The following is a 25,536-nucleotide window of genomic DNA, read 5'->3' as shown; positions in this document are numbered from 1 at the left end:
AGCGGAGCAAAGGCCTATGGAGCTGCGGGGCGGTCAGCTTCAGATCATGTTAGGTGTCTCTTACCCCCGTCCCATCTCCACCCAGGTTGGGAGGTAAAGCTCCGCAGATAAACTTTCAAACTCTGGGGCTGCCCTGACCAGGGACAGAGACTTTTGGGTCATTGGACTTTTGGGACTTTGGGTGATTTGGGGTTGCTGGACTCAAGAACCAAAGGGAAAGGGGCATGCCCCAATTTGCTTGGGGTGGGTTTTTTTTGCTCATGGGTTGTGTTATGAATCCTGTTGGTGGTATTTCCCCAACATAATGCCACATTGTTTCTCTCCATTATTAAAAGGCTTTTTGCTACACTCAGACTATGTGCTTGTGAGAGGGGAAGTATTGCCTCTTGGAGGTGCCCAGCGGGGGTGGTATATATTTGTCCCAGGTCACTGGGTGGGGGCTCGAGCCGGTTTGCATTGTGTTATTGGAATGGATCCCCTAGATATTGAACCAGGCCCTTGTTGCTGCCAACTCTGACGGGCAGGAGGGTTACATATTAAAGACCTTAGGGACCCAATATTACCATACATATAAGAAAAATTGTAAGGATTTTTTTTTTTTTTTATAACTTGGGTCAAAGACTTGCGGGTCACCTTCCCTCCAATCACGGGATCTTTAGTTGGGCAGATTGGAAAAAATGGGGCAAGTCACAATGGATCAAGTAAAGATATGCCTTTGTGCACAAAATAGAACCATGGGCTGCATGTGGCACACTGCAGCCTATAATGCCTTGACAAATCAGATCTGGCACTTGGAAAATGACCCTGCCTCCTTCTGCAACTCTTTCAGTGTCTATGGCAATGAAGAGTGTCATGGATCATGTAAGCAACCCAGCTTTCTGAGGCTACTCTTACTGTAGTGTGGAGATGCTGCCAAGAGATCAAATCTTATTAGAGGCTTATTACATGTACGGGTGAATCCACTAGATGGAAAAGACAAGGGAAAGAGAGGGACACAGGTAAAATAAAAATGATGTCACCATTCCCATCTCCCAAGCTTTCAAACTCAGTATAATCTTTGGTTCCCTCTTTATATTCAGTCTGTCTGATTAAGGCTTGTCACTTCTTATCTTCCTCTTGAACATCAACAAATATGCCCTTTCCTGACCACTCTTTCTGTTAAGTCCCTTGTCCTTGCTCTGGTTAGCAAATGCTTCTTTCTAGCTCCTCTTCCTCTTTCCAGTCTAGTCAAAACACAGCTGCTAAAGCCATCTTTCTCCTGCCACTCAGTGCACACCCGCTGCCTCAAATCCCTTCCTGTCTCATACTACATTAAATCTGAGGTCCTTCTCATCACCTTAAAGCTTCACCCCGCACACCTCCCTCCCTGATGTCATTTCCTTCTGCTCTCTCGCTCACTATTTACTCCTCCCATACATGTCACCACCTCTTAATTCTTTCTTGCACTCTTGCTTTTGCATGGAGCAATCACCCAAATTTCTGTCTCTGTCTTCCCCTCCCAATCCATTTCTTTCTCTTCCTTCAGATCCTGGGTTCTATTCCTGGCTCTGCCACTGGCTTGCTGACCTTGAACAAGTCATTTCCCCTCCTGTTAAAAAATGGAGATAATGATACAGACCACCTCTGTAAGATGCTTTAAGAACTGCATATGAAAAGTGCTCTGTAAGAGCTAGGTGGTGGAATTTTATTTATTTCTATTAAAATCCACCTTTGCCAAGCAGCCTTTCTTCTCCTCTTCACCTATAAGCTCTCCTTACTTGGGCTGTTCTCCCAGGTCTAGTCTTGTACTTGTTTGTTGTATTTATCTTAGTTTGTAAATTCTTTTGGGCAGGGGATGTGCCAAGCACCTTGAACATTTACTGTGCTAAATAGATTAATTTCAATAACAAATCTGTGAGATTGACCAGAAATTCCCTCATCTTTGGGGGGAAAGAAAAATCATCTAGGCTGGATATTTCTGAAACAGAAAGCAAGCTGAGAACTAACCAAACTGCTGCTAGGGTGCTACCACTTGCATTAACAAAATCCAGGATTTCTGGCTCTCTATTTTTAATGCACCCACCAGCATGGTATGTGACTGCATGTATCAATCTGTACATGAAATGTGACTTCTCAACCCTGTGTTCACTCCTTCAGATCATGCTGCCTCCCACAATGGTGGTTATGTCTCATCTGGAATGCCAGTCAGTACACATAGTTTTCAGCTCTTAAGGTAAGCTTGACCAAAAAATATTTTTGTGACAAAAAGAAGGTGCTTTATTAGCTAGTTTGGATCATATAAATGAATTATTGTTTAAATTATTTCCTCACAACTATAATCATCTCAAATTTTATTCAGATTGTGAATTTATTAGTTATTATATTATTACTTAATATAAAAAAGTAGCAAAGAAAATTCTGACAGACAATCCAGTAGAAGATCACAGGTGCAATCTTTGGGCAATACAGAATAAAATATAGGCCTGCTACATCAACTTGAAGGGATACAGTCAAAGTAATTTTCATACCTTCTAAATCGGGGTAGGCCACCTATGGCATGCGTGCCAAATGTGGCACGTGAGCTGATTTTCAGTGGCACTCACACTGCCCTGTCCTCGCCACCGGTCCAGGGGCTCTGCATTTTAATATAATTTTTTAAATGACGCTTCTTAAACATTTTAAAAACCTTATTTACTTTACATACAACAACAATTTAGTGTTATATTATAGACTTATAGAAAGAGACCACCTAAAAACATTAAAATGTATTACTGGCATGCAAAACCTTAAATTAGAGTGAATAAATGAAGACTTGGCACACCACTTCTGAAAGAAAAGGAGTACTAGTGGCACCTTAGAGACTAACCAATTTATTTGAGAGTGATCAAATACCCAGCTGGTAATAGCTCATCTTAAGTGATCACTCTCCTTACAGTGTGTATGATAACACCCATTTTTTCATGTTCTGTGTGTATATAAATCTCCTCACTGTATTTTCCACTGAATGCATCCGATGAAGTGAGCTGTAGCTCACGAAAGCTTATGCTCAAATAAATTGGTTAGTCTCTAAGGTGCCACTAGTACTCCTTTTCTTTTTGCGAATACAGACTAACACGGCTGTTACTCTGAAACCTGTCACTTCTGAAAGGTTGCCGACCCCTATTTTAGAAAAAAGGTTTTCATATGGTTAGCATGAATTGCCCCAAAAACTTGAAAACTGCAATCTCCTTTTCCCCAACACAATACACATCTTTGACACTGGCAGATTGCTCGCAACTTCTGAACTCTTGGTGTTTCTTAATTATTTGTATTACAGTGGTGCCTAGAGGCCCAACTGAGATCAGAGCCTCTAGGCTAAATGTTGTACATACACACAGTAAGAGACAACCTCGGCACTGAAGAACTTACTATAGGTTTTTCTTTTGAAACAAGAGTATGGCTCTTTTTTTTTTTTAAAGCAAAACTAACCCCCTCCCATGTAATTCTTTATAAATAATCATACTTTGATCTGGCAAACAAAGTAAGAATGTTAATCAGACTTTGGTCCATACCAAACTTGTGGTGTATCTGTAAATCTACAAACAGGTTAATTGATAAATATTTACATTCACTCTACAGCACTAACAGTAACTATTTTATCTAGATGATAAAGAACATCCTTTAAAAAAGGAAGGCACACTGACATGTATATTACAAGCAGATATAAAAATTAATTTAAAAATAATGCACAAGTTGAATATATAGATCAGTGGTTTTTAAACTTTTTTCATTTACGGACCCCTAAAAAATTTCAAATGGAGGTGCGGGACCCTTTGGAAATTCAACCTGTAGTCCGCGAACCCCTTCCATGGAAATCTAAGACTGAAAACTGACTGAACAGAATTAAACGATAAATGTTGTTGCACGTGCTTGCCATGGCATCTATCGCAGCATGAGAAAGGGCGTTAAACTGTGGGCTTCTATGTTAATGACAACACTTCTGGGTTTTGACCTGTAGGTGGGGGTATTCACATACTTTTGATTGATCAGAAAAACGGAATGCCTTTTCTGTGACCTGAAATGTTATTTTCATAGTCACCTTTCATAGACCCCTTAGATATAGTCTGCGGACCCCTGAGGTCCGTGGACCACAGGTTGAAAATCACTGCTATAGATCATTCTATTCATTCAGGCATCTATCCTGTGCCAATCACTATGGAATAGATATGCCTTTCATTACAGTATATTAAAAGAAATATATACAAGTTACCAAATCACATTGTTTTCATAAGGGGGCAAGAGAAGATATTCAGAGCTTGAGTTAAAATTAAAACAGCTAGAAAGAGCAGAGAGTCTCAGATGGTCAATGCCAATTTAAAGGGATCAGTAAATGTTACCTATGTTGAATTAATAAAATAAAAGATCTGCAGCCTCCAGTAACCAAACACAAAAGACAAAGTGACTGCTTCCTAAATATTAGCTTAGTCTAATATTGGGTATAATACAGTATTGCTAGACTGAGCTCTAATGTATTTCTGAGGTTAAGGGCCAGATGCTCAGTTAAGGCTTGAGTCTGCAAAATTCTTCGCTCTCTGGTCCTGCTCCAGCAAAGCATATGAGCAAAACATAACATTTTGCCAGCTGAGTACCAGGCATCTGGGGCTTTTGATCTCTGGGAAGGATTAGGGGGCAGACTGGAATTGTGGTATAAGTAAATTCAATTAATATATCCATTTTAAAGATCAGCATTGTTAACTCTGAAACCCAAAGATGACAATTTAAATTATTTCAGTCTATTAAAATGAATGGGATAGTTGAGACTTGTCATAGCTGTTGTTTCAAGCTGCCAGTAGACACTGGCACTCACCACAATTTAATGTTAGTACACGTTTTCAAGGTTATATTTGTTACTAACTGGGCTAGAAATATACATACTCCTATATCGGTGGTTCTCAAACTTAAACAACCCGTGAACCCCTTTCACTAAAATGCGAAAACTTGTGAATGAATAAAAATGAATATTTCCAGGGCTTTAAATGTAAATCTCCTCAGCATGATGCTAACAACCAACAAACTAGAAAATGAGAAGATTCACTTACCTCTCACTGAAGCAAAACAGCACTCCAGAGAAAATGACTTGGTATCGAATTAGTGAGACACCTTATCGCTGCTACATTGACTATAATGTGGTTCTCGCTGGTTTGGCCACAAACACCTTTTCTTCCCCCACTAGGGCCATCCCTAGGGGAGTGCTCCATGAGGGACAAATTAGCCTGGACCACCCCCTACATATAGCATGGCCCACCGCTCACTATGCCACTCATGCCACCCAACTTCCCCATGCCACCTGCATGCCTGGGGTCCCAGCTGCCTCACCGCCCGCAACAGGGCTCGGGCTGCCGGCCCTAACTGTCCGGCCCCCAAGCTCCACGGGGCTCAGGCTGCCAGCCCCAACTGCCGTGGGCTCAGGCTGCCAGCCGCTCCGCTGACTGGGGCTCGGCTGCACACTCCGTGGGGCTCGAATGGCCCGCCCCAACTGCACGGCCCCATGCTGCATAGGGCTTGGGCTGCCGGCGCCTCCGCTGACCGGGGCTCGACTGCCCTCTCAGCACTCCACAGGGCTCGGGCTGTCTGCTCTGCAACTGGGTCCCACCTGCTGCCTCCCATGCCTGAGGTCCTCTGGTTGTCATTAAGAACATTTTTCTGGCAAACCCCCTGTAACATTGTGCAAACCCCCAGGGGTTCGCGAACCCCAGTTTGGGACCCACTGACCTATACAAATGAAAGATTAGATTCTGAAGTACAGTTCCACAGTGGGGATGGGTTCTGCTTCTGATGTGAACTATGGAGGGCCCTGGCTATAAGGATAGCTTTGTGGTTCTCTGTGGTGAAAAATCAACACCCCTGAGAGATGTACCTGCACTGACCTAACTCCCAGTGTAGACAGCTCTTAGTCAACAGAAAAATTCTTCCATCAGTCTCGTTATCGCCTCCCTCCCGTTGGCAGAGGTAGTGTCTATACTGAAGCACTGCAGTGGCGTAACTGCACCCTAGACTTGATTTTTGAGGGAAGCTGAGCACCCTCAAACTCCTGTTGACTACAGTGGGAACTACAGGTGTTCAGTACCCCTCAGGATCATGCCCTTGTTTAGGCAGAACACTGTTATGTGTGGGAGGTAGATTTGTGTCATTCTTGTTATTTGTATATAATGCTTTATAAAATACATCATTCATCCCTACCCCGACTCCAAGCATGCTGGAAAATGGTTTCAGAGGGCTCTGGTATCTGTAATTGTTGTACCCCTTAGAGCAGAGGTCCCCAAACTGTGGGGCGTGCCCCCCAGGCCAGCCCCCATAGGGGTGGGAAGAGAGCACCACCCAGTTCTGCTGTGGACCCACCCCCACCCCCAGCCGCAGCCCCTGGCCATGGCTCCGTTCCCGGCCCTGGCCCTACTCTCAGACCCACCCCCAGCTGCGGCCTTAGCTTTAGCCCTCTTACCCCGGTCTGTGTCCCTCCCCCGCCCCAGTACTGCGGCCCTGCTCCTGGCCCCGGCTCTTGGGGGGAGGGGCGTGAACAGGAGTAAGGGGGGGCGTGACCCTCAAAAGTTTGGGGATCACTGCCTTAGAGGCTCAGTCCAGAGTTCCTGGAACTGGCAAACTCCAAATGGGGGTTACATTTGCTGCAGGATTTAAATTCAGTTTGCTAGGGAGAACATGGGGTCTTGCTTTACCCCACTCTATAAGCAGACAAATCCTTGTCTTACAAGTGCGGTTTAGAGATTGGGGAATGGACTCAGGATGTGTAAGAATTATACATGAACAGGCCAAGTAATATAATTTGCCCTACTCAAATACTCCTATTGGTTATCCCCAAAGCATTGCTTCAGCCATCATGAGCATCTATGGGCTTGGCTACACTTGCGAGTTAGAGTGCATTAAAGCAGCCCCGGGCGCACTATCTCACTACCCATCCACACTGGCAAGGCACGTAGAGCGCTCCTGGTACTCCACCTCGGCGAGAAGATTAACGCTTGTTGCGCCTTGGCTGAAACGCCTGGGTGTCAGTGTGAACGAGGTGTTGCTTTACTGTGCTCTGATCAGCCTCCGGAAACATCCCATAATCCCCTTAGGTCAAGTGGCCACTCATCTCATTGTTTTGAACTTGCTGTAGGAATGCGGATATGCCCTTTCAAAGCTCCATTTCTGACAGCCGGCATGCTTATCTGCTCCAAGACAAAGCAACCATTACTGTGGAATGCTGTGTGAGAGAGAGAGGCGGGGCGGAGGGGAGGAGGGTCTGCTGCTGTCTGAAGTTACAAGACAGCATGCTGACATGCTCTCAGCCGCCCCCAAAACCCACTCTTTTTTCCCCCACATACACACAACACACTCCCTGTCACACTCCACTCCACTCCACCCCCACCCCCATTTGAAAAGCATGTTGCAGCCACTTGCATGCTGGGATAGCTACCACAATGCATTGCTCTCTGTGGCCATTGCAAAAGCTGCTAATGTGGCCATGCCAGTGCACTTGTAGCTGTCAGTGTGGACAGATTGCAGCGCTTTCCCTACTGCGCTCTCTGAAGGCTGGTTTAACTCAAAGTGCTCTACCTCTGCAAGTGTAGCCATGCCCTATGAAAGGCTATGTACGGGAAAGATATGTCCCAACTCTCTAGTGCTGCAAGGTTTTCAGATGCCTCTGCTAGTTATGTGAAAACATGTCCGGCTGGTTCTGAGTGGGAATTACCTCACTGTAATAGCCTTTATTCATCACCCAGGTGGCAGTGTGGTGGTTGGATGGCTGCTCTGAGGAGGAGGTCCAGATTGGTGTGAAGGGGAATAATCTTGCTCCTGTTTAAATCAGTAGGAGGAGGATTGGCCCAGACTGACCTGGAATCTTAGATACTGCATATACCTTGGTGTAGATAGCCTGGCTGGGGTCCGTGAGGATGTAGTGAAGTTTCCTGGGGATGCCCAGGTAGCAGGAGTTTGAGGGCGAGTGCTCCCAGCACCTTCCTCAATGTTGAAATCCCTACCCAGTGTCACAAGTCTTCAATCCCTTCCCATGTATTTTTCTGTGGGAGGGTGGGGTACAGTCCTTGGATAATGTGGTCCTGGGAAAAGGAGCATTTCAAGCAAATTTGGATCCCCCTGCAAAGCTAGTGGATTCAGATCTGCAGCTGCAAGGGTTATGATCCAGACCAGGCCCAGCTGCCATTCCATGCCAGATGGCTGCAGGGGGAGACATGGCTGGGTGGATCTATGGAGTTGAGGGGGAGGGGATAGGTAATATGCTCAAAATGGCATGGGGAGGAGCGGTGTGGAGCAAGAGAATAAGGGCTATATTCCGCTTCCCTATTAAACAGAAGAGGGTAACCACCACTGGTGTGGTCCCACCCAGGTCTGGGAAAACATGCCGATTCCTAAGGGAGCCCACACAGCTCTCAGCATTAAATAAACTCCTGCTCCACATCATGCAGCACCTATTGAAGTGGGAGTAGTGAACAGCACAACAACACAGGCGGACTCGGTTACCCGAGAGTCTGAAGTATCCTTATCTGGAAAACTAACTCACTAGCCCTACTGCAACTAAAAACCAAAAGTGGTCTAGGGAGAAGAACATATCATAACTGAAATAAAAAATGAGGGATTTTTCCTAATCTGAATACAATAACATGGATTAATAAATAAACCAATAACACAGCAGATCCTATCTTGTTAGCAAGGGAAAAGATCAAGAGTGGTCAAGGCAGGGTTTGCACATGAGACTCTTACAAAGCCATTTGTGAAACTGAGAGCAAAGTTCATGTTTGTTCACCTATCAAGCATGTATTGCATATGTATCTCAGTTATTGTAAAACAATGATATTTCACTTCAGTTTCAATACATAAACCACAGCACAACAAAGCCATTGACTCTCTAAATAGTCTACCTATCAAATGTCAATTTAATTTTTTTAATTAAAGGGCTGTCAAGTGATTAAAAAATCAATTGTGATTAATAGGACTGTTAATAATGGAATACCATTTATTTAAATATTTTTGGATGTTTTCTTCATTTTCAAATATATTGATTTCACTTACAACACAGAATACAAAGTATATAGTGCTCACTTTATATTTATTTTTATTACAAATATTTGCACTGTAAAAACAAAAGAAATAGTATTTTTCAATTCACCTCAAACAAGTACTGTAATGCAATCTCTTTATCATGAAAGTTGAACTTACAAATGTAGAATTATGTGCAAAAAATAACTGCATTGTTTTATTTTTCAATGTAAAACTTCAAAGCCTATAAGTCCACTCAGTCCTACTTCAGCCAATCGCTCAGACAACCAAATGTGGTTACAATTTACAGGAGATAATGCTGCCCGCTTCTTGTTTACAATGTCACCTGAAAGTGAGAACAGGCATTTGCATGGCACTGTTGTAGCCGGCATTGCAAGATATTTACGTGCCAGATGCACTAAAGATTCATATATCTCTTCATGCTTCACTCATCATTCCAGAGAACATGCGTCCATGCTGATGACGGGTTCTGCTCAGTAACGATCCAAAGCAGTGCAGACCGACGCATGTTCATTTTCATCATCCGAGTCAGATGCCACCAGCAGAAGGTTGATTTTCTTTTTTGGTGGTTCGGGTTCTGTAGTTTCCGCATTACGGAGTGTTGCTCTTTTAAGACTTCTGAAAACATGCTCCACACCCCACCCCTCTCAGATTTTGGAAGGCTTTTCAGATTCTTAAACCTTGGGTCGAGTGCTGTAGGTATCTTTAGAAATCGCACATTGGAATCTTCTTTGCATTTTGTCAAATCTGCAGTGAAAGTATTCTTAAAACGAACATGTGCTGGGTCATCATCCGAGACTGCAATAACATAAAATATATGGAAGGTTGTGTGTAAAACACAGAGCAGGAGACATACAATTCTCCCCCAAGGAGTTCAGTCATAAATTTAATTAACGCATTATTTTTAAACAAGCATCATCAGCATGGAAGCATGTCCTCTGGAAAGGTGGCAGAAGCATGGAGCATACAAATGTTTAGCATATCTGGCACGTAAATACCATGCAACGCCGACTACAAAAGTGCCATGCAAGCGCCTGTTCTCACTTTCAGGTGACGTTTTAAATAAGAAGCAGGCAGCAGCATCTCCTGTAAATGTAAACAAACTTGTTTGTCTTAACGTTTGACTGAACAAGAAGTAGGACTGAGTGGACTTGTAGGTTCTAAAGATTTACATTGTTTTGTTTTTGAGAGCAGTTATGTAACAACAAAAAAATCCGCATTTGTAAATTCAACTTTCATGATAAAGAGATTGCACTACAGTGCTTGTATGAGGTTAATTGAAAAATACTATTTATTTTATAATTTTTACAGTGCAAATATTTGTAATAAAAATAATATAAAGTGAGCACTGTACACTTTGTATTCTGTGGTGTAACAGAAATTAATATATTTTAAAATGTAGAAAAACATCCAAAAATATTAAATAAATGTCAATTGGTATTCTATGGTTAACAGTGTGATTAATCATGATTAACTTTTTAAATTGCAATTAATTCTTTTGAGTTAATCATGTGAGTTAACTGTGATTAATTGACACTCTAGTAATTATTAATTTTGAGGAAACATTCATTTTTCTGCTTGTTTTTTACCTTAAGAATATTAGGGAAGTCAAATATGATTCCCCCTTTCTTGTTTTTGTTTTTGATATGAGCTTTCTCTGGCTTTTTGATGGTGTAGAAATGTTGAATCTTTATCAAAGACATCTTTTCTCCTAAGAGTTTCCCAAGCATCTGAGTTAAGTATGTTAACAAAAATAAAGAAAAAACATTTCACAAAGTCTGAATGAAAGTTGCTTCCCCTCACAATTCATCAGGTTTCATTTTTAATGATTTAATAATGTTGCTAGTTCTCTCCCTGCAGAAAAATTGTGCAAACAAGACCTGCATTTTTTAAAAAGGCAGAACCCTTCCCCATCCTTTGCCTTGGCTCCCAATGTCCTTAAACAAACCTCTCAGGTCTTCATACATCATAAAACGGGGAAATGGTACAAGCTTATTCCCCTCTGCAGATCTCCTTAAGAACCAATAAAAGGTTAACTGGAAAGCTATGTCTATCACCAATGGTTTGTTTTTTTTAATTAAAAATTGCAGCTGATTAAAAGCCTGCTCTTACATTCTAGAGCTTTACAGCCTACAAACCTCTGCCTCTCCTCCACCTATGTTAGTGGCAGTGGAAAAAATACTTAAAGTAGGCCCTGTTATGGCATCTTATTGTTGCTGATGACCTGGACTGTGGCGTGAAATTACTGTACTGCTTGTATCAAATTGAAACACAAAAAAACTGTGCTGAAGTTCTATTTGTATTCTAATTAAATGATCAAAGTTACAGAAGAGATTCATCCAGGAAAGCTCTTGGCTTTTATTCTCTTCCTCCCACTTCCTCAATTTTAGTGTATATTAGTCAGCATCCAGCCTTCTCCAGCTACAACCAATTGTTTACCCTTCAGCTCTAAGCAAATGTAGTTGCCGCTGGCTACCATAGCAACATTAGCTTAGATTTCACTTCTGCTGTCCCTATTCAATATTATTTCTTTTTCATAACTAATTTCAGAACTGTTGGTGCCCAAATACCAGGGAAGGGTTCATGACTGACCGGGGTTTTAAGTATCTATCCAGTCAAAAATAACAATAATTATCGTCAGAAAATGAGGAAAGAAAAGAGTTTGCTGGCAGAAACCAGACCAGACCGACAAACTGTGAAGGAATTTAAACATGATTTCCTTAGATAGAAAAGAGGATTATTCATACTGGGCAGGTCCTATCTACCAGGAAGGCCAGCTCAGGAGGGAGATGGGAGAGCTCTTCCAAGTATGCCCAGCTTGCCTAGTGCTATATTTTTGTCAGATCCCAAAAGCGAAGCAGAGTTTGACCTGGGGTGGGAGGACTCCAAGGAAAATTTAGGGGCTAGATGAAGTGTAGTGGGTGAGTCAAAAAATGACACTCCTCCTTCTTTGTCAGTACTGGACAGGAGTTGCGTTGGAGGTGGTATGTTTGAGACACAAAACTGAGCTTCTAGCCATCTGTGGTCATTTAATATTCCAATATTAATAAAGTTCCTAGCGTCCCAGCTAAATTCCAGTGCGGCCTTTCTTCCTATTAAACTGTAGGTCTTCATGTGAACATAGTACTCTTTTAAAATTCACATAATTGCACAGTGTGCTGTAATGTCTAGGGGTGTCTCTGTGCACTGTAAGGCTGTGTCCACCACTGGCCTTTTTCTTACATTCAAAAGCTATGAATACTGTGTATTACTGTATTGTATATATGAGGAAAACTATGGGGAGATAAGGATCGAGGGAGACAAGAACAAACCAACAAATGCTGTATCCCATCCTGATGAACAAGCAAATAATTAAAAATAATTTAAAAGTCATAATTTTTAAAGAGTGGCCTTTGCTGTACCCTGCTTAGGCTGCAGCAATGGCTCGTGTCACTCCCTGACATGATTATGAGAGTGGGACTACCAATGAATTGCTCTGCAGTGACTGCCACCCTCCTGTCTTAATGGGTGGGACTGGGAGACTTGATTGGATCTGCAGGGTTCAGGAAAGTCTCACACTGGGGGTGGGAATTGTATGCAGGGCCTACTAGTGGGTGCTTTGCCACCGACTGGCCAGCCAGAAGGAGATGGGATTCAGCTTGGCTCCTTGCTCCCCACTATCATTAATTTAAACCCTTGCCTGGGTTTTTCTGAGTACTCTTGCTCCATTTTAGCTGATTGGGTGAACGATCAATTAATCAAGGTGGCTCATACAATCTATTAATCATTTATTCGCTAATGGTCCCAGCACTGAACTCTTGATTGCATGGTCTGTTGTCCTTTTAGCCCCCATCCTAATTTGGGTGGGCTGTACCATTTTCTTTCTCCTTTTGTCTTGGAGCTGAAGGAATTCTGCAGAAGGTAAAATGAGCATGGAATTAAACAAGCACCTTCACTCACTTCCAAAGGTACAGTTTGGATTTCAGTGAGCAGGTGAATACTTCCATTTTGGCTACACTTAGGAAAGCTTGGTGCTGCTGTGGTCAAACCACCAATCCTTCTTAATAAAGTTTCTCATGCACAAACAGTCTAGTCAAAATGAACCTTCCTTTTAACCTGGAAGGTTAAATGAATCCTGTCTGACTGTGTGCATGGTAGAGGGGCTTAGGTCTAAACCCAGGGTAAGAGCCCAGATTATCTCTGCAGGGTAGACTTACTCCAGAATCAGTGATGCCAACTCTTACAATGTTCTCACAAGTCTTGTAATATTTGGTATATTCCTTTAAACCCCATCTCCTGGACTCATGCCAATAATTGAGAATGTCAGCTCTTTTTTTTAAAGTACATTTTTAGCCCTTATGGTTGTGGAGAAAAGCTTGAAAACATGTCCCTGGTGTACCCTAAAAAAAAAATTTTTTTTTTAAATGAAAGTAAATGAAAAGAGACTAAAATGTATTGTGGAGTTTTTAATTTTGTGATTCTTAAGCCAATCTCAAGATTTTCGGGGTCCTGACTTGTGGTTTTTGAATGCTTGGGGTGGACAGTACTGTATTTTGGCACAGGCATGCGGTCTCCACTGCCGTCTTCGTGGAGGAGATACATCACAATGCAAAGCTAGTAAGAAAAGGGTAGGAAGAAGCTCCTTTTGCATATCCACTCATCACCATTCAACAAGATTCATGTTGAGTCGGCCCTCTGAACTTTGGCGAGTGGTCGGAATTATGTATCTGTTACCCCAGTTTCACTCTGGTACAACCAGGGCCGGCTCCAGGCACCAGCGAAGAAAGCAGGTGCCTGAGGCGGCCAATAGAAAGGGGCGGCACGTCCGGGTCTTCGGTGGCAATTCGGCAGGCCCTGCAGTCCCTCTTTTCCTCTTCGGCGGCAGTTCAACCAGGCTTGGTTTGTTTGTTTTTTCCTTCGCCGCTTGGGGCGGCAAACAAGCTGGAGCCGGCCCTGGGTACAACTCCATTGGCTCTAATATCCCAGGACCCATATCTCATTTCATGGAATGAATCAAAGGTAATTTCATTATGTATGTCAGCACCAAAACTGATATCCTACAAATGAATCCACAGAGGAGCTTTAGTCACGCTGATCCCAACACTTGCAACATAACATAACCCATATTAGACAGAATATCTGGACAACTTCTATATGAGCTGCTAACTCCTCTGATTCCCAAGCATTCTATCACTTAGGGTTGCAATGTGGTAACGGTATTAAGAGTGTATGTAGTATATTTTTTCTGCATCTGTTCTCATACACCTCTTGGTTGACTAAAATTGGAAGTGGCTTCTCATTCAGTACTGTGGTTTTAGCACCCAGGTGTGTCCCATGTTTAAACCAAAATGCATAAGGTTTCTGATTACTTTATAAGAATAAGCCTAAGGCAAATAAATCTCTGTAAAACTAGTGGAGCAAAACATCCCGTTTGACAGAGATGATCTGGATCCATTACTTCTTTCATGCTGACATTCCTATCTGCTTCAAACAGCTGCCCTGCTGAGGAGATGCTATATAGCTGTTTATAACCACTCCCCCGATCCTCTCTGTTCAGCTCACTCAAATACCTTTCACAGCTAAGTTGTAGCAGTGATAGTTTGGTATAGACCGCAGTATATTTAAACCACACTCTACCAGGCATGCAACAATTACACTACCAAAAAAGGGTCCTATTGGATTATATAAAGATAGCTGCCTGCTAGATCATTTTGGGCTACTCCGAGAGAGCGACTTAATCAAGGCTATAACCAGGTATGTGCCAGTCACAGGAGATTTACAGAAATCTTGGACCTTCCATCTCACTTTAAATAAAGTATAATAGTATCTCACAGCGGGCTCTACCCCCTTAGCTCATTTACTCTGTCTGCCTTTTGATATACTGCTGGGTTATTTTTGACATGTCCAATATTAAATTAGTAACAGAGATTTTATCTCTTTTCTTTTCCAGCTGTTCAGAAACATCACGGCAAGCAGACTTCAGTTTCTTGTCCCTAGTCAGATGACAAATTACACTTCTTCCTTTTGCCAGCTACTTAATCAGCTACCGGAGAGAAGAAAATAAAAATGGCGTCTGAGTGATCTGATTTATAATGACTCTCTTCTCAGTGGAGTTCATTCTCTTCTTATACTTTACTTCAGCCAGAGACATTGGGGAGTTTTACTCTATTTGCCTGAACCCAAACCTTGTACTTTGGAGATATTTGAACCTGAATCCAAATTTGACAGAAGCCTCAGGTCACTATAATGAGATGCACCATACCCCTGTATCTGATTTTCTTCCCCCACCCCCAGCTCCTAGGTCCAAACCTAACAGCTTTGATCCATTTCTCTTTTTCATGCCTCCTTTTTCAAAATGAAGAGACAGTGTCAAGAACTGTTTCCAAGCACACTGAGGTTGCTTTCAGAACATGCAGTGCAGGTTGTGCTCATCTTGTGCATAGTGGAATAAGGTCAGTGCTTTATAGCAGAAGGAATCGTAAGCTAGCTGGAAGAGTTTGCCATTGTCTGAAGATCTGTCCCTGTGACAATGAGACAACAGGCCATTAATGGCTCTTTCTATCCCCAAGAATTTCTAGGATGGATTAATCGATGGAATAAGGGCTTTAGCAGCCAGGATCCCTAGTGATTCCTGCTGCTTCAGTGGGAGTGGTTTCAATAACACCAACTTCAAGTGCTCAGAGATCATGAGTCAGGCCCCCAAAATCAGGAGATTGGCTTAAAAAATATGAGATTTTTAGAGAGTTGCATTCTGGGTTTTGAGCCTTTAGGGTTCATGTTTTTCAAGCTTTTCTCCGCAACTGAGACCATGTATACCCTAGAGAGCTTACAGCAGCACTGATGTACCGATGCAGCTGTGCTGCTGTAAGATCTCCCGTGTAGCTGCTTTAAGCTGATGGGAGAGAGTTTTCCTGTTGATGTAATTAAGCCACCCCCAAATGAGCAGCGGTAGCTATGTCAGTGGGAGAAGCTCTCCTGCTGACATAGTGCTGTTGACACCAGCGCTTCTGTTGGTGTAACTTGTGTCGCTCGGGGTGTGTTTTTACACACCCCTGAGCGACATAAGTTATACTGACAAAAGTGCTAGTGTAGACATAGCCTGAGGGCCAGAACCTTTTTTTTTTTTTAAATTTAAATGAAGGCTGTGGTTGTCACCTAATCAAATGACTCCAGGAGCTGGGGCTTTAAGAAAATTGCTAAGTATGATAGCTCCCATTGTTCCTCTTGTTTCATGGGCTGTCAGAGGGGAGCAAGCTGTGTGCAGTACTGACATTCCTCTGGAGGCATGGTCCAGCAGGGGAAGGAAGCTGGACATTGGGTTCCAATTCTCCCTGAGGAATTTTTTAAAGATCATAATTTGATTATTCCTATTCAAGCTTTCACAGATAAGGCTATGGCTGTTGACACCAATACTGCTCCGTAGTGACGGCATTGTTTTAAACTTACCACATATCACAAGCAACAACATCTGCAACAGATTTTATTTTTAAACCTAAAGCGAAGAAGAAATATAGTGAACTGAGCAGTAAAATTCGGATATGGTTCTAGACTATCTCCAAATCATGGGGTATTTGGATCAGAAGTTCCATTTCAGAACTGCTGCTAAGAAAGGTCATGTGGCCATGAAGACTAGGGAAGCAGTAAATAAATTGTGATTGAGCTTGTGATTTTTGTTTGTTACTTAAGTACTTTGGCCCAGAGTCTGTCCTCTGTAAAGTCTGCTCTGGGCCAAGCCCCCTGATACATCAAGACCAGCGGCACATGGCTGAGAGCACTTTGGAAAATCCCAAATGAGTCTCTTAACCATGTCCTTGACTAGCTGTCTGAGAAAACTCTGTCCCTAGAGCACACAGCACTCTGTTCTGAAAATCCCCACAGGCCCCAAACATACACAGAGCTGCAGCTGGAGCTACTTGTGCCTGCACAAGCTTTTTCAAATTCTGGCATAATGACTAAGGACATAATCCCACTCCCACAGAAGTCAGTGGAGGACTTTCCCTTGAATTTAATAGGAGATGGACTGGGACCTTACAGTGCAACAATGAGTTACACCTTTAACAGGAAGAACAGAAATAATAACAAAACAAAGCAATTCTCTTGCAACATTTTTGTAATCTTGACTTCACCACTTCAGTGTTGCATGAACATAGGTTGGGTTTTGGGTTTTTGTTTTTTGTTTTGCTTTTAATTTCATTGCTAGGTTTTTGTTTTAATTTTTTGAAAAGAAAAGAATAATTCTAGAGCTATTTGGAGCTTACAAGTTCTGCTGGCTTCATTACCAGAGCCTGTCAGTGCTGTCCACCAGAACAAGTCTGCAGACCTGCAGTGTGTATGAACTCTGTTAGCAACACCATTGGAACCGGTAAGTTCTTTGAACCGATCTTTGTATGCTTAACTTGTGCAAACCTGCACAGTGTGCATCACTTCTGAAGAGTACTGTGCGACTGCAGACTTTGGAATTGATCATAGATATCTTTGTACCATACACAGATGGGTGTGTAAGCTTGGTTCAAAGAATTTACAAGCTGCAGTGGTGAAGCCAAAAGATCTCATATGCAGCACAGGGATGCACTGCAGCCCTGCTCCAGATCAAAGCTGTTACTGCTCCCTTCTATGGTTCATGGCCAGTTAAAATGTTTTAAAAGGTATTAAACACTGCTTTAAAACGTGTGTGTTAGTGGGTTGGTAAATATGACCTGCTTTTCTAGTCTAGACATAGTTTGTGTATATATGTGTGTGTATGCATGTGCTGGCTGAAAGACCAATATTCACACACTGGAGTGACTAACATGGTATAATTTAGATACAATACTTTACTTTTTTAAACAAGTGCCCTTGTCCATTTGTTACTAAGTATTTGTGAGGGGTGTTTTTATCTCTTTTTTTATCTACACCCTCACTATTTTTCTCTAACAACCCTGCATAGATTAGATGACTGTAAATCTTTTCCAGCTCCAATTTCTCTGACTATGAACTTGGTTTGCCGAAGGTTGCCTTGCCTCTCCTAAAGGAAGCCATCTGACAACTTGGAACTCACTTTTCATCCATTCATGCTTCCCTGCTGTGTCTTGATTAGTGTTAGACTGTGCTACAACAGGGGAGCCTGTTCCTGGTTTGATGGCATTTATGAAACTGCAAAAAGCAGCATCTCCTTATTCACTGTTGATTATCTTAATTGCTTCTTAAGTGAACTGGCCTGTCCTTCACTATGGGTTATCCTTTAAGATTTTAACTCTTTGTTGGGAGATTGCTTCCTAATCTAAAATGAACAAACTCTCTGTTTCTTCCACAACACTGAGTCTGTCTCCACTTTTAAGGAATAAACCCTACATATCTTGTGCTCTGGTGCACAAGGAATGCAGGATCAGATCCTAGATCATGAATAGCATGGAGTAAGGGTTTGTGTATGCTACAGCAGCACAGCTACGGAACTGCAGCTGTACCATTGTGGTGGCATAGCTTAGTCATGTCTTACATCAATGGAAGTTCAGAACAGTTGTTCTGTCAATATAGTTAATCAATCTCTCTGTGAGAAGTGTCAGCTAGGTCAATGAAAGAATCCTTTAGTTAACTAGCCACATGTACACTGGGGGCTAGGTTGACCTAAATATGGTGCTCGTTGTGTGAAATTTTTCACAGCCCTGAGTGACTTAGCTAGGTTGATCTAATTTTTAAGCATAGACCAGGTCACCAACTAGTTAGTTGCCACTACCACTCCTATGACCTATGATAAGAGAGGCTTTCATAAACATTATCAAAGCAGTTTGGGAATGACATAATCATCTCAATAACCTCTTCAGCCTGTTGGTCTAGATAAAGTTGTATCAGCAATCTTGGCAGTTGGTTTATAAAGCAGGATAAGGGCAATCCATACTCAGGAGATACTCGAACAAAACCATGGAAAACCTGGCTTGCCGTTGTGCGCCTCCTGGTGTTTTCTATAGGTGATTTGTTACTTCTGTTTTATATACCACCTGTCTTGCCATCATATATATTATTACTGTGTTGTTTGGTTGATTACCAAATAGCCCATTGGATAGGGCACTCACCTGGGATATGGGTCTTTGACAGACATTGTACCAGGGTCAGGAACCTGGGTCTCCCAAGTGAGCGGGCTATGCAGTCATTCTCATTCATTCTCTGGCCCAATGACTATTTAAGTGTTTCATACAAAGTGAAACAGTTTCAACAGGAGTTATGTAGAGAGTCCAGCCCCCCAAAATAGCCTATACTCCAGTGATTAGAAGAGTAACCTGCAAAGTAGGAGGCCTGGGTTCAAGTCCCTCTTCCATATCAGGTGACTTAAACATCCATTGTGAGTGCTCTGACCACTGGGCTATTGGGTGAAGTGCTCCATCACCCTCCCATCACTGTGATAAAGGAATGACTTGGCTTGGGCACCCAACTCCAGGGGAGGTTTCATGACTGTGAATCCCAAGCAGAGGGGAGCACCTCCTATTAGGTACCTAACTTGTTTTGAGGGTGGGGCTTTTCCCATTGGCTAGTTTAGGTGGTTCCCCACACAAATTGTTGGCTTTTGTGAATCTCATTCTTAGGTGTCTAACTCTTCCCATGCATTTTATAGGGAGTTTAGGCACCTAAACCACAGGTATGGATTCCATTGTGTAGCAGAGCACCTAAGTTAGGTGTTGTGCAGTGCTGAGTCTAAGTTCTCTTTGTGGATCTAGTCCAATAGTTTCTGATGAGTCCCTTAAAAGTGTCCTAGGTTTCAGCACCCATTGAATGGGGTGATATACTGGTGAACGACTAATCAGAAATAACCACTTCTGCCAACTCTTACTTATCATGATATAACTAAAGATGAAGTTCTGTTTGATGACAAGGATCATAAGTGAATATAGAGATCAATTTATGGGACTTTCAGCTGTGCTTGGCAATGGGACACTAATAACATGTGTTAGAAGCCTTAGACCCTAAATATTTTGCTACTGTAAATGTTACCAATGAGAGATCTAGTGCATGTTTAAATGCCAAATGATAGAAGCAGTAGCCAAAGAAAGCACCTTCTTTAGCCAAGTTGGAATGGGAATGGGCATGGCTAAGCCAAAAGGACTAGAGGTAAACAAACAGTTCATGCTGAGTTGGAATTGGGCAGTGCACAGAATATACACCTTCAGGAACAAACAAGGTGAGGCTGACCACATCCCTAGGTGCCACAGAGCCCCATAAGCAATGGGTTTCGTTCTGCTCTTCAAAAGCATTCTGTTGATGTAGGATGTCCTCTGAAAACTCCATGTAAAGGAAAACAGTGTCCTGTTAATTTTACACTGCAAGCTGCTGATGGAGCAGAAGTTTGTAAGTGCAGAATTTTGCTATATAGTGAGTCTTGCCCTATTTCTTTTAGCAGATATTAAGTTAGTTCTAAGGGATCAGATCCCTAGTATTATAGACTAGTTGTTTCCAATGGTAAAAAGTTTGTTACTGTTTTCATTATAACCCCATATTTTCAGCAGCATATACTGTGACTCAACTGTATGAATTCTCGTACCCAGCGGGGGAACAATTTTAATCATTTATTTTTTGACATAATTTCAATAAATTACATTTGGCTGTTCCTGCATAACACCAAGAACATAAAAAAGAGAAGGTGTATAGCTTTGTAGAGAAAACTTCTATAGTTATAGAACCTGAATGCATTTTAGGGAGTGTTTTCGTAAAAACAAAATATGGTCTGTGATGAGTCTATAAAGCAAAGCAAGTGTTATTTTAAAAAATGGAATGAAAATGACAGTTATTCTGCTAATGTTATGAGAACATGGTTTTGCTTAATTTAATAAGTGCCATTTTTGCAAAGCAAGGGTGAATTAAGAACAATCACAGATTATCGTTATTATTTATTTATTATTTGGAGTCTAATTCTGCCCCCATGCTCAGATTGAATTGTACCTTACTCCTCAAGTAGTTCCACTGAAATCAGTGGCACTACTCACATAAGTAAAGCTACTCAGATGGATAAGTGCTTGCAGTATCAGGGTCTAAGATACTACTCAACATGAGCAAAGGTGGCAAAATCAGCCCCTATATATTTGTATTACCATCATACCTTAGGACCCCGTTGTGCTTCATAAACCCTATATGAAGACAGTGGCCCAGATCTTCAAAGTTATTTGTGGGAGTCAGGCATCTTTTGAGGTTCTGGGCCTGCCCTGAAAGCTCCTCAGTGCTTTTGGGGCCTGATGAATATTATAACATTTTAAATTTGAAACAATATTGAGAAAACATTGGGAACTAATAAAAACTGTTGAAGCACAGACACCTCACCTGATTTAATAAAGTTTGTTATTCTTGAATGGCCTGATCCTGCTTCTGTTAAATTCTATGGAATTTTTGTCATTTGTTTCAGAGGGACCAGAGCTGGGCCCATATAGTAACAATTAAGGATAATACACGTTAGAAATGCTAAATATTAATAGTGGGAAAATTTGGAAACATTTCTTCTCCACTATTATAACTCCATCAGTTCTTGTGTATGCAAAACTTCCACTAATTTCATTGAGGATTATAAATCTACAAGCCGGGGATCCAGCAAATATATGTGAAAAGGGGCAGGGCTGGATTAACCTTTGGTGAGCTCAGCGCCAAACATGTGGGCTCCCCCGTGGGGGCAATGGAGTATGGCGCGGGGAGGGGGGGGTCGGTCCCCAGAGCGAGGGGCCAGTCAGGGGCAATATGGCATGGCAAGGGCAGCCCCGCTCCACCCAGCGCAAGGGCACTATTTACAAACCAGCAGTTGCCAGAAGCAGAGTGGTCAGCCCAGCCCTGTCCTGCCAGCGTGCCCCTTCCCCTCAGGGGTGGGCCCATGCCATGCCACACAGCCCAACACCAGAACACCCCCCCCCCGATTCCCTATGGCCAAAGCCCCCCCCAGACCCTGCCACAAATGCCCAGCACAACACCACAACTGTCCAGCACCCCGCACAGAACCTCCACTCCCTGGTGCCCCAACACACAGATCTTCCCTGCCCCCTCACAGCCCAGCACCCTCTCCAGGCCCTCTAGAGACCCACTCCCCCAAGCCCTGTCTCCCGGCCCCACTCACCAGCCCTGCTGGGAGGTAACTGTGTCTGCCAGGCTGAACTGCCAGTGCAGCCAGAGCTGGACAGGGGGTGGGGAATCACTCCAGCCCCTCGGAAGTGGCGCGATCAGCCAGGCCAGGGCCTGCCCCTGCCGGGCTCCATCAGGACCCATTTGCCTGGAGGGGTCCAACTAAGCCCCCCACACTGCCCTCCCCCAACCGGCCGAGACTGGCCAGGCTTCTGCATCAGTCCCAGGCAGCTCAGCTCCGGGGAAACAGGTGGGGCCCCACAGGCCTGCAGCTGGAGGTGCAGTGGGGTCCGGCCGGGGGAAGAGAGAAGCTGGCAGGGAGACCATGGGGTGGAGAGGAGCCCTTGGCCAGCTGCCATGCAGGCCAAGAGGAGAAAATGGTGGGTGCGGGTGGGGAGCCAGTGCAAGCGGAGGAGGCTAGGGCCCCTTCTGAGCATGGGCCCGGCTCCATGGAGCCCCTGGCGCCATTGTAAACCTGGCACTGAGAAGAAGTGTGATCCTGCACTTGTTCTGCACATGAAGTCAATACAGTTTTGCACGTGAAAATAGTACAGGATTGTACACGTGATGCCACAGCAAAATGTAAGTTGTGACATCCTGTTTGAAGTTGTTTTCTAGGGGTTATATAGCTCTAAGCAATATAACAGCTGCAGTAAAATTAGTGGGGCTGTTCTGAACTCATTGAATGGGAATTTTAGTACCCCTTTCACATCTATATACCATTATTAAACCCTTAGGAATGCAAACATTCTGTAGGAGAAAGTGACATACAGAACACTGCGTGGGAAAAAAAGGATTATCTTCAAGGGACATTGTCAAGGTTGAGAGATACAGAATTTAATCTTGCCTTTTATTCTCTCTTTGTGATTGAAAAGTCCATGTACACACACTGCAAATTTACAGAACCTTTCATCAAAGGATCTACAAAATTATTATCATTATCCCCATTTTACTAGCGAGGAAAATGAGGCATGGAGAGATTGTGAGTTTGCCTAGGATCACAAAGCAAATAAGTGGCAGACTCCGGAACACATCTCCTGACTCCAAGCCATTTTCTCTGGCCACTGAACACATGGGTGATTTGTGATTTTTTAACATAGGTTTCAATGCTGTTTTTTCTAAGGAAAGAAAAAAAATAATAAAAAATAATAATCAAATATGTAATAACAGCTGAGCACTTTTGATCAACCCTAATGTAATAATAAGTCACATCGATAGAGGAAAAACTTTCAGGAGTCAAATTTTCGTTTCAAATTTCTAGGGAGTTATCGATAATGATGTGTAGAAAGTTATATTCAAAGGAACGATAAATACCATACCTGTATATGGCTTATGCTGAGATTAATTCACCTACATATTTCTTTCTTCCACTCTACTATTCACTATAAAATCAGCTGGATGTAAATGACATGTGATCTAGTTACACTAGATAGCAAGCTAGAAACCGCTGAGTTCTAATTCTGGTTCTAACACCAATTCCTTACTTGGCTTTGAACAAGTCACTTAACCTCAGTTTTCCCCTGCAATGGTGTAGCTGTGAAAATAGAAGTGGGTAAGCTGACCAAAGGAGAAGCGGGTACATTGTTTACTCTCGACTACAGGACTGTTTCCCGCACAGTTGTGCTGTGTGGATTAGCTGGTTATCAATGTCTGTGAACCTCCAGTCAATCTACTAAAAGCCAAAAGTGAATGGAAACGCCATCATGCAAAATTTTTCTTACCAGCTGCAGTTCCCACTTTTCATAGGAAATCTCTTGAAACCTGTCATTCGGCAGAAGTGGTTTTTAATCCAAGACTATTACCCTGTTTATTACAAGCACATTAAGCTCTTCAACCAAGATTTTGAAAAACAGGTGCCTAAAGTTAGGCTCCTAAGTAAGTAGCCAGATTTTCAAAAGTGCTGAGTAGCCAACAGCTCCCATGGAACCTCGCTGGGAGCTACTGAACTCTTGGAGACACTGGGTGCTTTTGAAAATGTGGCTATTTACTTAGGTGCCTAAATATGGATGTAGGAGCCTAACTTTAGGTTATTTTTGAAAATTATCTGTGCTGGAGTTGTATTTTCTCATCTGGGACGTGCGCACACAACCTACTTGAATATCACACCCTGCAATATTTGGCAGTGTATTATGGAAAATTACTGGCTTTTACCTGAAATCTAGACTTATCTGTATTGATTTTAAAGGCATTATTAGCACTTTCTCTATTAAAACATATTTGGTTCCAGTCAGAGTACAGGGCTGAACACAAAGGAACTACATAGGGAAAGGAAGGACAAAATCGTTCCCCCAGCTATGGGCCAAGCCATGGAACACCTCTGCAGCCTTTCTGCCCTTGTCTAAACTTGGAAAATTGGAACCTGAATTTCTCCACCAGTGCAGCCCTAATGGTAGTAGGTATAGTGTAGACAGGGCTCAGACTTTTTTGTAATCACTGTGACAGGTTAGACAGCACAGTGGTAAAAACCCCTGAATCCTGTCTACCCTACAACTTACCCATCACCCATTCTATGACCCAAGAAGAATCAGAGGCCTGAATTTTCCCACTGTAGACAGCCTCAGAGGTTGCCTCTATAGGTCCGCATATACAGTAGACCTGCTGCTTCTGTTCTAGGGCCTGGTCTACATTTAAAACTTATACCAAGTAGCTATGTCAGTCAGAGGTGTGAAAAACACCTTTCTCCCCACCAGGATCATGGCTGTAACAACAAAATCGACATAGCTAATGTTGTTTAGGGACATGGTGTTTCGTTCCTACACTGACACAAAAAAACCCCCCTTCTATTGAAGTACACTGTGTTTAAACTGGGAGTTATGCCGGTATAGTCTCAGTAATGCAGGGGAGGGCGGGCGTGGAGCTGCTCAGTTTGAAGAGCTAGTATCTCCTGGAGCGTGTCTACTTGGCACTCCATAACATTTATGAGCCGCTCCATGGCTTCATTCTGGTGTGCCACTTTCTCCTTTAGGTCCCTCTTCTCGCTGTCCTGCCACTCCTTCAATTCCTGTTTCTCAGCAGCGGAGTGCATCATAACCTCATGCAGAAAGTCCTCCTTAGTTCTTCGTGGCTGCTTTCTAATTCTGCACAGCCGTTCTACCACCGATAAGGGAGGCTGGCCTCCCAAGGTCGTCTCTGTGAAGTTTAAATGCATCATTTTACAGAAGCAGTATTCTTTGCAACACACACAACACTGATTCAGTGCTTTAAAACACAGGCAGTACTCACACACCTGTCACTAACTGGCTGACCCCAGGCAAGCACACAAGAGCCACAAGACCCCCAAAATGGTGAGTAGCTGCAGGGGCAGGGTGAATCACTCTTCCCGGACCCTGCTGTATGCTGGGCACGTGGCTCTTGAGGAGAGCTAGCACTGTATGTGGGGGAGGGGGGCTTGATAATCATTCCTGTCTCCACACTTTCCACAGGATGTGATCATTATAGAAGATATCTCACTGCTGAGGGTGA

The 25,536-nt window shown here is 43.0% G+C and overlaps 1 long non-coding RNA gene across 1 annotated transcript; it reads left to right on the top strand.

Annotated features, from left to right (window-relative positions):
- Positions 1-709: 709 nt before the first annotated feature.
- LOC141995576 (uncharacterized) lies at positions 710-15,703 on the top strand. Its single transcript, XR_012641361.1, has 3 exons — positions 710-998; positions 2,137-2,212; positions 14,960-15,703. It is a non-coding gene; the product is annotated as an uncharacterized LOC141995576 (long non-coding RNA).
- Positions 15,704-25,536: the final 9,833 nt, after the last annotated feature.

This window comes from Natator depressus, chromosome 11, assembly GCF_965152275.1.
Source record: "Natator depressus isolate rNatDep1 chromosome 11, rNatDep2.hap1, whole genome shotgun sequence".
NCBI lineage: Eukaryota > Metazoa > Chordata > Testudines > Cheloniidae > Natator > Natator depressus.
The sequence above is the reverse complement of the archived record's forward strand: the minus strand, read 5'-3'. Positions and strand labels throughout refer to the sequence as shown.